Consider the following 11,340-nt stretch of genomic DNA (forward strand, 5'->3'; position numbering starts at 1 on the left):
GTTTTATTTCAAAAATAATTATAAAAATATTTATTAAATTATTTCATAATTTCAGAAATCATTTTAAGATCTAATCTTTATTATTGATAAAATCAAGATAATATTTTATAATTTAAAATTGTAATAATATATTCTCTAAATATCTTTGATATCGTGATAATCTTATATCAATGATATCTATATTATTTTATAATTTAGAAAAACATGTTCTTCATTATTGATAGAATCATTATTAATTATTATTATAAATTTTATAATTTAAGATAATGATAATATAATATTAAAATATTAAGTAGATCGTGATAAATTATATCACGATTTATAATACCTTGATTATACCTTAATCATGATCTTAATTCTTTTTTACACTAACTTATTTTAGGCAGATTTTTGGTATAAATATAAAGCTCACTATTATGAATTAACAGTACCAATGAGTATAACTTACTAAATTTTTATTAATAATGATTATAAATTTATATGCACAAATAAAAATTATAAAAATATAATAATTATATATTTTATTTAAAAATAATTATAAAAATATTTATTAAATTATTTCATATTTTCATAAATAATTTTGAGATCTAATCTTTATTATTAATAGAATTAAGATTATGATAATCTTATCTCAATGATATATATATTATTTCATAATTTAGAAAAACATGTTCTTTATTATTGATAGAATCATGATAAAATATTATTATAAATTTATAATTTAATATTATGATAATATAATATTAAAATATTAAGGAGACCATGATAAATCATATCATGGTTTATCATGATTTAAAATCCCTAGCCATTATATCAATTCATTGTTACACTAACTCATTCTAGAAAGATTTTTGGTAATGAATATAAAACTCACCCTAAGACATCATGAATTAATGGTATTAATGATTATCACTCACAATTTTTATTGATAATGATTATAAATTTTTATACACAAATAAAAAATTATAAAAATATAATAATTATATAAAAATATTTATTAAATTATTTCATAATTTTGGAAATTATTTTAAGATCTCATCTTTATTATTGATAAAATCAAGATAATATTTTATAATTTAAAATTATAATAATATATTATCAAAATATCTTTGAGATCGTGATAATCTTATCTCAATAATATCTATATTATTTCATAATTTAGAAAAGCATATTCTTTATTATTGATAGAATCATGATAATATATTATTATAAATTCTATGATTTAGGATTATGATAATATAATATTAATATATTAAGGAGATCTTGATAAATCATATCAAGGTTTATCATGATTTAGAATCCTTTAATCATGACATCGATTCTTTGTTATACTAAGTCATTCTAGGGAGATTTTTTGTATGGATATAAAGCTCACTAAGACATCATGAATTAACGGTACCGATGAGTTTGACTCACTAAATTTTTATTGATAATAATTATAAATTTATATGTATAAATAAAAATTATAAAAATATTTATTAAATTATTTCATAATTTCGAAAATCATTTTGAGACTTAATCTTTATTATTGATATAATCAAGATAAAATTTTATAATTTAAAATTTTAATAATATATTCTTAAAATATCTATGAGATCATGATAATCTTATCTGATATCTATATTATTTTATAATTTAGAAAAATATATTTTCTTTATTGATAAAATTATTATTAATTATTATTATAAATTTAGAAAAACATGTTCTTTATTATTGATAGAATCATGATAATATATTATTATAAATTTATAATTGAAGATTATGATAATATAATATTAAAATATTAAGAAGATCATGATAAATCATATCATGGTTTATCATGATTTAAAATCCCTTAATCATTATCTCGATTCATTGTTACACTAACTCATTCTAGAAAGATTTTTGGTAATGGATATAAAACTCACCCTGAGACATCATAAATTAATGGTATTGATGACTATCACTCACTAAATTTTTATTGATAATGATTATAAATTTTTATACACAAATAAAAATTATAAAAATATATGATAATTATATATTTTATTTTAAAAAAATAATTATAAAACTAATTATTAAATTATTTTATAATTTTTGAAATAATTTTAAGATCTAATCTTTATTATTAATAAAATCAAGATAATATTTTATAATTTAAAATTATAATAATATATTCTCAAAATATCTTTGAGATCGTGATAATCTTATCTCAATAATATCTATATTATTTCATAATTTAAAAAATATATTTTTTATTATTGATAGAATCATGATAAAATATTATTATAAATTCTATGATTTAGGATTATGATAATATAATATTATTATATTAAGGAGATCTTGATAAATCATATCATGATTTAGAATCCCTTAATCATGATCTCGATTCTTTATTACACTGTTATTCTAGAGAGATTTTTTGTATGGATATAAAACTCACCCTAAGACATCATGAATTAACGGTACAGTATGACTTACTAAATTTTTATTGATAATAATTATAAATTTATATGCAAAAATAAAAATTATAAAAATATTTATTAAATTATTTCATAATTTCGGAAATCATTTTGAGATCTAATCTTTATTATTGATATAATCAAGATAATATTTTATAATTTAAAATTTTAATAATATATTCTTAAAATATCTATGAGATCGTGATAATCTTATCTCAATGATATCTATATTATTTTATAATTTAGAAAAACATGTTCTTTATTATTGATAGAATCATTATTAATTATTATTATAAATTTAGAAAAACATGTTCTCTATTATTGATAGAATCATGATAATATATTATTATAAATTTATAATTTAATATTATGATAATATAATATTAAAATATTAAGGAGATCATGATAAATCATATCATGGTTTATCATGATTTAAAATCCCTTAATCATGATCTCGATTCATTGTTACACTAACTCATTCTAGAAAGATTTTTGGTAATGGATACAAAACTCACCCTAAGACATTATGAATTAATGGTATTGATGATTATCATCACTAAATTTTTAATGATAATGATTATAAATTTTTATACACAAATAAAAATTATAAAAATATAATAATTATATATTTTATTTAAAAAATAATTATTAAATTATTTCATAATTTTGGAAATCATTTTAAGATCTAATCTTTATTATTGATAAAATCAAGATAATATTTTATAATTTAAATTTATAATAATATATTCTCAAAATATCTTTGAGATCGTGATAATCTTATCTCAATAATATCTATATTATTTCATAATTTAGAAAAACATGTTCTTTATTATTGATAGAATCATGATAATATATTGTTAACAATTGTAAAATTTAGGTTTATGATAATATAATATTAAAATATTATGGAGATCGTGATAAATAATATCATGGTTTATCATGATTTAGAATCTCTCGATCGTGATCTCGATTCTTTGTTAAACTAACTCATTCTAGAGAGATTTTTGGTATGGATATAAAGCTCATCGAGACATCACGATTTAACGGTATCGATAAGTATGACAACTAAATTTTTATTGATCATGATTATAAATTTATATGCACAAATAAAAATCATAAAAATATAATAAGTATATATTTTATTTTAAAAATAAATTATAAAAATATTTATTAAAATATTTCATAATTGGTTTGGTGATGATCGTGGTGGTGATGATTTGTCGCCAACATTTGATTAGTGTCGAAGCAAGACCGGTAATCGAGCGTCGGAACTTGCTTGCGAATGGGCTTGGGATGACTCCTCCCATGGGGTATGTTTTCTTTTTTCTCTTATTTTTGATAGATTCATGTAATTTTTTTTTATCATAAGATTACTTTAAGAGCAGTTGGAACACTTGGAATCACTTTTATTGCGATATCAACGAGACTATAATTAGAGAATCAGGTACAAATATATTGATGTGTTTTCTCCAACAAAAAATAAGTAGATTAATTTATGACATACTAGTGATGCTCTGTTTCGATGTTATAGCAGATGCATTGGTGTCTATCGGGCTTGCCAAACTTGGATATCGATATGTCAACATAGGTATGCTTCTTATAGCCTCACTCACAATTACATTTGCTTTAGATTTAGAGAGATTAAATCTGATGAATTGTCGATGGAATGGACATGCAGATGATTGCTGGGCTGAGCATGATCACGATTCAACGGTTTGTAAATGGGTTTTTATTGACCTGTTTATGATATGATGCATCAAGTGCATTGCTCATAAATACTTCAAGGCATCCATTTTAGTGTTTCATCAACTCTCATGGTCATTCATAGATGCTTCCAGGGTTATATGGTGCCAAAAAGATTGACATTTCCATCAGGAATCAAAGCTCTCGCGGATTATGTTCACAGCAAGGGGCTTAAACTTGGTATTTACTCGGATGCAGGGTAAGTCTGGCTAAACAATGAATCCTGATCATCTCTTCATGATTGTTTTGATCTGTGAGTTCTTGAAACAAGACTTGTCGGGCATTGTAGGCACCGAACATGCAGCCAGATGATGCCAGGTTCACTTGGGCATGAGCAGAAAGATGCTGAAACTTTTGCTTCATGGGTAAGCATGCGTGGTCGAATTGCTGAAGCTTCTCTGATACGAATTAGCTTGTTGATTATTATTATTCTTGTACTAGGGTATTGATTACCTCAAGTACGACAACTGTAACAATGATGATTTGAAACCGATGAAGCGGTAAGGTTTTCTTTTTTTTCGTCTTGGTGAGATTTCGTGTGTGCCACTGAAACAAGGAAGAATTGTTGATGTAGGTATCCTGAGATGACTCGAGCTCTGATGAGAATAGGCAAACCAATTTTTGTCTCTCTCTGTGAATGGTAAAAAATGAAAAGAATACCAGAGAATAGAAAAGTAAACAATCCTTGTTTCTTCGTTGATCGACTTTGTTCTTGTTCTCTCTGATTCAGGGGAGACATGCACCCGGCTCTTTGGGCTGACAAGTTGGGAAATAGCTAGAGAACAACTTTTGACATAAATGATTCATGGGAAAGGTACGGTCGTTCGTCTTTGTTTCTTCTTGATGTTCTTGTGTGGCATAATGTGTGTTGTTTCTTTATCTTGTAGTATGGTCTTGAGGGCAGATCAGAATGAAGTTTATGCTGAGAATGCAAGACCCAGTGGTTGGAATGGTAAGTGCCTGCATAATTAGCTGATCTTATCGTTTTCTGTGCAAGACGTTTGACATGTTGGCTTACGTCTATAGACCCAGACATGCTCGAAGTTGGAAATGGTGGTATGAGTAACGATGAGTACATCGTGCACTTCAGCCTCTGGGCCGCTTCCAAGGTAGCATAACTCTCTCTTTCTCTCTCATCATTTGTGAATATTCTATTTACAGATTGCTCCACTCCAATCCAATCCATCCTTGCAGGCTCCTCTTATTATCGGTTGTGATGTAAGGAGCATGACTAAGGAAACCTTGGCTATCCTTGGCAACGAGGAAGTGATTGTTGTAAACCAAGGTAGGCATATGCGACAAGTTCGATGGGGCTCTCATGACTATGGCTTTCACATATGGTTTGTTTTCTGATGAATAGATCCTCTCGGTGTTCAAGCGAAGAAGGTGCGAATGGACGGAGATCACGAGGTTAGTAATTGACACTGCAAATTGTTCTCATATTCTGTCATATGGTGAAGCACGCAAGTCTTGAGATCATGGAAGTTTGGATGCAGGTTTGGGCAGGACCTCTCTCTGGATACAAAATAGTAGTTGTTCTGTTGAATCGCTCCCCTGAATTTAGAACCATCACAGTCCAACGGGATGACATCGGTCTCCCACCAAACACGGTTGTGGAAGTTAGAGATCTTTGGAAGGTACTCCAAATGCTTCACCATCTTCTTCTACACCTTGCAGTTATCGACTGACAGTTGTAGTTAACATGGTTGTACATTCTTGTTTGTTGCAGCATGCGACATTGGAGAAGAGGTTCGTGAACGAATTGATTGTCGACGTGCACCACCATGCCTACAAGATGTTCTTGTTGATGCCACTAACACTATCAGACGAGGATAAACCAAAAGTCTAGTCACTGCTCGTAAGATGAATAAATGCATGTACAAATTCGATGCTTGAATTTGCTGGTATTTTAATGAAGTAGAGGGCGAATAAATTCATGTACAAATTCGATGCTTGAATTTATTGGTATTTTAATGTAATTGAGAAACATGATCTTTTTTTATTCATGACTTGTTTCCCTCAAAGGTAGTCAAAGGTAGTCATAGGCACAGACAAAAAAAAAATCTCATTATTTAAAAAATAATAATATGATTCTATCATAATAAAGTAAAAAAAAGTCCACCAAACATGGTTGTAGAAGTCAGAAATCTTTAGAAGGTACTCCAATTGCTTCGTCAGCTTCTTTTACATCTTGCAATCATCGACTGACAGTTGTAGTTAACATGATTGTACATTCTTGGTTGCTACAGTATGTGACACTGGAGAAGAGGTACATGAATGAATTGTGAGCCGACGTGCACCACCATGCCTGCAAGATGTTCCTGTTGACGCCTCTTACATTATCAGATGTGGATGAACCGAAAGTCTAGTCACTACTTGAAGAATGAATAAATGCATGTACAAATTCGATGCTTGAATTTGCTAGTATTTTAATGAAGTAGAGGGCTCATATGATGAATAAATTCATGTACAAATTCTAGAGATCGTGATCTCTTTTCTTTGCTACACTAAGTTATTTTAGAGAAATTTTTGGTATGTTAATAAATCTCACCTTAAGACATCATAAATTAATGGTATCGATGAGTATGACTCATTAAATTTTTATTGATAATAATTATAAATTTATATGCATAAATAAAAATTATAAAATATAATAATTATATATATTTTAATTAATAATAGATATAAAATATTTTTAAAATTATTTCATAATTTATGAATTCATATTGAGATCATAATCTTTATTATTGATAGAGTCATGATAATAATTTATAATTTAAAATTATAACAATGTATTCTTAAAATATCGATAATATCTTGATAATCTTATCTCAAAGATATCTATATTATTTCATAATTTAGAAAATCAAGTTCTTTATTTTTGATAAAATCATGATAATATATTATTATATTTTCAATAATTTAGGATCATGATAATGTAATATTAAAAAAATTAAGGAGATGATGATAAATCATATTATGTTTATCATGATTTAGAATTAATGGTTTGTGATCTCGTTTCTTTGTTATACTAAGTCTTTTAGAGAGATTTTCGGTATGGCTACAAATTTTTATTAATAATGATTAAAAATTTATATGCTCAAATAAAAATTATAATAATATAATAATTATATATTTAATTTAAAAATAAAAAAATATTTATTAAATTATTTCATAATTTCAGAAATTATTTTAAGATCTAATCTTTATTATTGATAAAACCAATTTAATATTTTCTAATTTAAAATTATAATAATATATTCTCCTAATATCTTTGAGATCGTGATAATCTTATCTCAATAATATCGATATTAATTCATAATTTAGAAAAACATGTTCTTTATTATTGATAAAATCATAATAATATATTATTATAAATTTTATAATTTAAGATAATAATAATTGAGACAAAAAATAAGTAGATCAGTTTATGACATGCTAGTGATGCTTTATTTTGGTGTTATAGCAGATGCATTGGTGTCTACCGGGCTTGCCAAACTTGGATATCGATATGTCAACATAGGTATGCTTCTCATAGCCTCACTCACAATTTCATTTTCTTTAGATTTAGAGAGATTAAATCTGATGAATTATCTATGGCATGGACATGCAGATGATTGCTGGGCTGAGCATGATCGCGATTCAACGGTTTGTAAATGGGTTTTTATTGACCTGTTTATGTGAATGGTAAAAAATAAAAAAAATACTAGAGAATAGAAGAGTAAACAATCCTTGCTTCTTCATTGATCGACAACAACGTTTGACATAAATGATATGGGAAAGGTACGGTCGTTCATCTTTGTTCTTGTGTGGCATAATGTGTGTTGTTTCTTTATGTTGTAGTATGGTCTCGAGGGCAGATCAGAATGAAGTTTATGCTGAGTATGCAAGACCCGGTGGTTGGAATGGTAAGTGCCTGCATAATTAGCTGATCTCATCGTTTTCTGTGCAAGATATTTGACATATTGGTTTACGTCTATAGACCCAGATATGCTCGAAGTTGGAAATGGTGGTATGAGTAACGATGAGTAACGATTAGTAGATTAGTTTAAAACATACTAGTGATGCTCTGTTTCGATGTTATAGCGGATGCATTGGTGTCTACCGGGCTTGCCAAACTTGGATATCAATATGTCAACATAGGTATGCTTTTTATAGCCTCACTCACAATTACATTTTCTTTAGATTTAGAGAGATTAAATCTGATGAATTGTCGATGGAATGGATATGTAGATGATTGCTGGGTTGAGCATGATCGCGATTCAACGATTTGTAGATGGGTTTTTATTGACCTATTTATGATATGATGCATCAAGTGCATTGCTCATAAATACTTTAAGGCATTCATTTTAGTGTTTCATCAACTCTCATGGTCATTCATAGATGCTTCCAGGATTATATGGTGCCAAAAAGGTTGACATTTCCATTAGGAATCAAAGCTCTCGCGGATTATGTTCACAGCAAGGGGCGACAAATATTTATTAAATTATTTAATAATTTCGGAAATCATTTTGAGATCTAATCTTTATTATTGATAAAATCAAGATAATATTTTATAATTTAAAATTATAATAATATATTCTCCACATATCTTTGAGATCGTGATAATCTTATATCAATAATATCTATATTATTTCATAATTTAGAAAAACATGTTCATTATTAATATAATCATTATAATATATTATTATAAAATTTATAATTTAAGATTATGGTAATATAATATTAAAATATTAAAGAGATCGTGATAAATTATATCATGGTGTATCATGATTTAGAATACCTTGATCATGATCTCGATTCTTTGTTACACTAACTTATTCTAGATAGATTTTTGTTATTGAGATAAAGCTCACCGTTATGAATTAATGGTATCGACACACTAAATTTTTATCGATAATAATTATAAATTTATATACATAAATAAAAATTATAAAAATATAAAAATTATATATTTTATTAAAAATAATAATTATAAAAAATATTTATTAAATTATTTCATAATTTCAGAAACCTTTTTGAGATCTAATTTTTATTATTGATATAATAAGATAATATTTTATAATTTAAAATTATAATAATATATTCTCAAAATATCGATGAGATCGTGATAATCTTATCTCAATGATATTTATATTATTTCATAATTTAGAAAAATATGTTCTTTATTAATGATAGAATCATGATAATATATTATTATAAATTCTATAATTTAGGATTCTGATAATATAATATTAAAATATTAAAGAGATCTTGATAAATCATATCATGGTTTATCATGATTTAGAATCTCTTAATCATGATCTCTATTCTTTGTTAAACTAACTTATCCTTGAGAGATTTTTCATAATTGATATAAAACTCACCCTATGACGTCATAAGTTAACGGTACCGATGATTATCACTCACTAAATTTTTATTGATAATTATTATAAATTTATATACACAAATAAATATTATAAATATTATAATAATTATATATTTTATTTAAATAATAATAATAATAATAACAATAATAATAATAATAATAATAATAATAATAATATTTATTTAATTATTTCATAATTTTGGAAATCATTTTGAGATCTAATCTTTATTATTGATAGAATTAAGATAATATTTTATAATTTTAAATTATAATAATATATTCTAAAAATATCTATGAGATCGTGATAATCTTATCTCAATGATATCTATTTTATTTCATAATTTAGAAAAACATATACTTTATTATTGATAGAATCATGATAATATATTATTATAAATTTTATAATTTAAGATTATAATAATATAATATTAAAATATTAAGGAGATCGTGATAAGTTTATCATGATTTAGAATCCCTTAATTATGATCTCGATTCTTTGTTACACTAACTCATTCTAAAGATATTTTTGGTAATGGATAAAAAACTCACCGTAAGACGTCATGAATTAACGGTATTAATGATTATCACTCACTAATTTTTTATTGATAATGTATATAAATTTATAAGCATAAATACAAATTATAATAATATAATAATAAATAATTTATTGTAAAAAATAATTATAAAAATAATTATTAAATTATATCATAATTTCGGAAATCATTTTGATTTCTAATATTTATTATTGATAGAATTAAGATAATATTTTATAATTTAAAATTATAATAATATATTCTAAAAATATCTATGAGATCGTGATAATCTTATCTCAATAATATATATATATATATATATATATATATATATATTTATATATTTATATATATTATTTCATAATTTATAAAAACATATTTTTTATTATTGATAGAATCATGATAATATATTATTATAAATTCTATGATTTAGGATTATGATAATATAATATTAATATATTAATGAGATCTTGATAAATCATATCAAGGTTTATCATTATTTAGAATCCCTTAATCATGACCTCGATTTTTTGTTATACTAAGTCATTCTAGGGAGATTTTTTGTATGGATATAAAGCTCACCCTAAGACATCATGAATTAACGGTACCGATGAGTATGACTCACTAAATTTTTATTGATAATAATTATAAATTTATATGTATAAATAAAAATTATAAAAATATTTATTAAATTATTTCATAATTTCGAAAATCATTTTGAGACCTAATCTTTATTATTGATATAATCAAGATAAAATTTTATAATTTTAAATTTTAATAATATATTCTTAAAATATCTATGAGATCGTGATAATCTTATCTCAATGATATCTATATTATTTTATAATTTAGCAAAATATGTTCTTCTTTATTGATAAAATCATTATTAATTATTATTATAAATTTAGAAAAACATATTCTTTATTATTGATATAATCATGATAATATATTATTATAAATTTATAATTGAAGATTATAATAATATAATATTAAAATATTAAGAAGATCATGTTAAATCATATCATGGTTTATCATGATTTAAAATCTCTTAATCATTATCTCGATTTATTGTTATTCTAACTCATTCCATAAAGATTTTTGGTAATGGATATAAAACTCACCCTGAGACATCATAAATTATTGGTATTGATGATTATCACTCACTAAATTTTTATTGATAATGATTATAAATTTTTATACACAAATAAAAATTATAAAAATATTTAATAATTATATATTTTATTATAAAAATAAT

General features: G+C 24.4%; 1 pseudogene; it reads left to right on the top strand.

The window, feature by feature from the left end:
• The first annotated feature begins 3,638 nt into the window (after positions 1 to 3,638).
• LOC135680279 (alpha-galactosidase 1-like) lies at positions 3,639 to 6,033 on the top strand (annotated as a pseudogene).
• Positions 6,034 to 11,340: the final 5,307 nt, after the last annotated feature.

The sequence above is a fragment of the Musa acuminata genome, chromosome BXJ1-8 (genome assembly GCF_036884655.1).
Source record: "Musa acuminata AAA Group cultivar baxijiao chromosome BXJ1-8, Cavendish_Baxijiao_AAA, whole genome shotgun sequence".
NCBI lineage: Eukaryota > Viridiplantae > Streptophyta > Magnoliopsida > Zingiberales > Musaceae > Musa > Musa acuminata.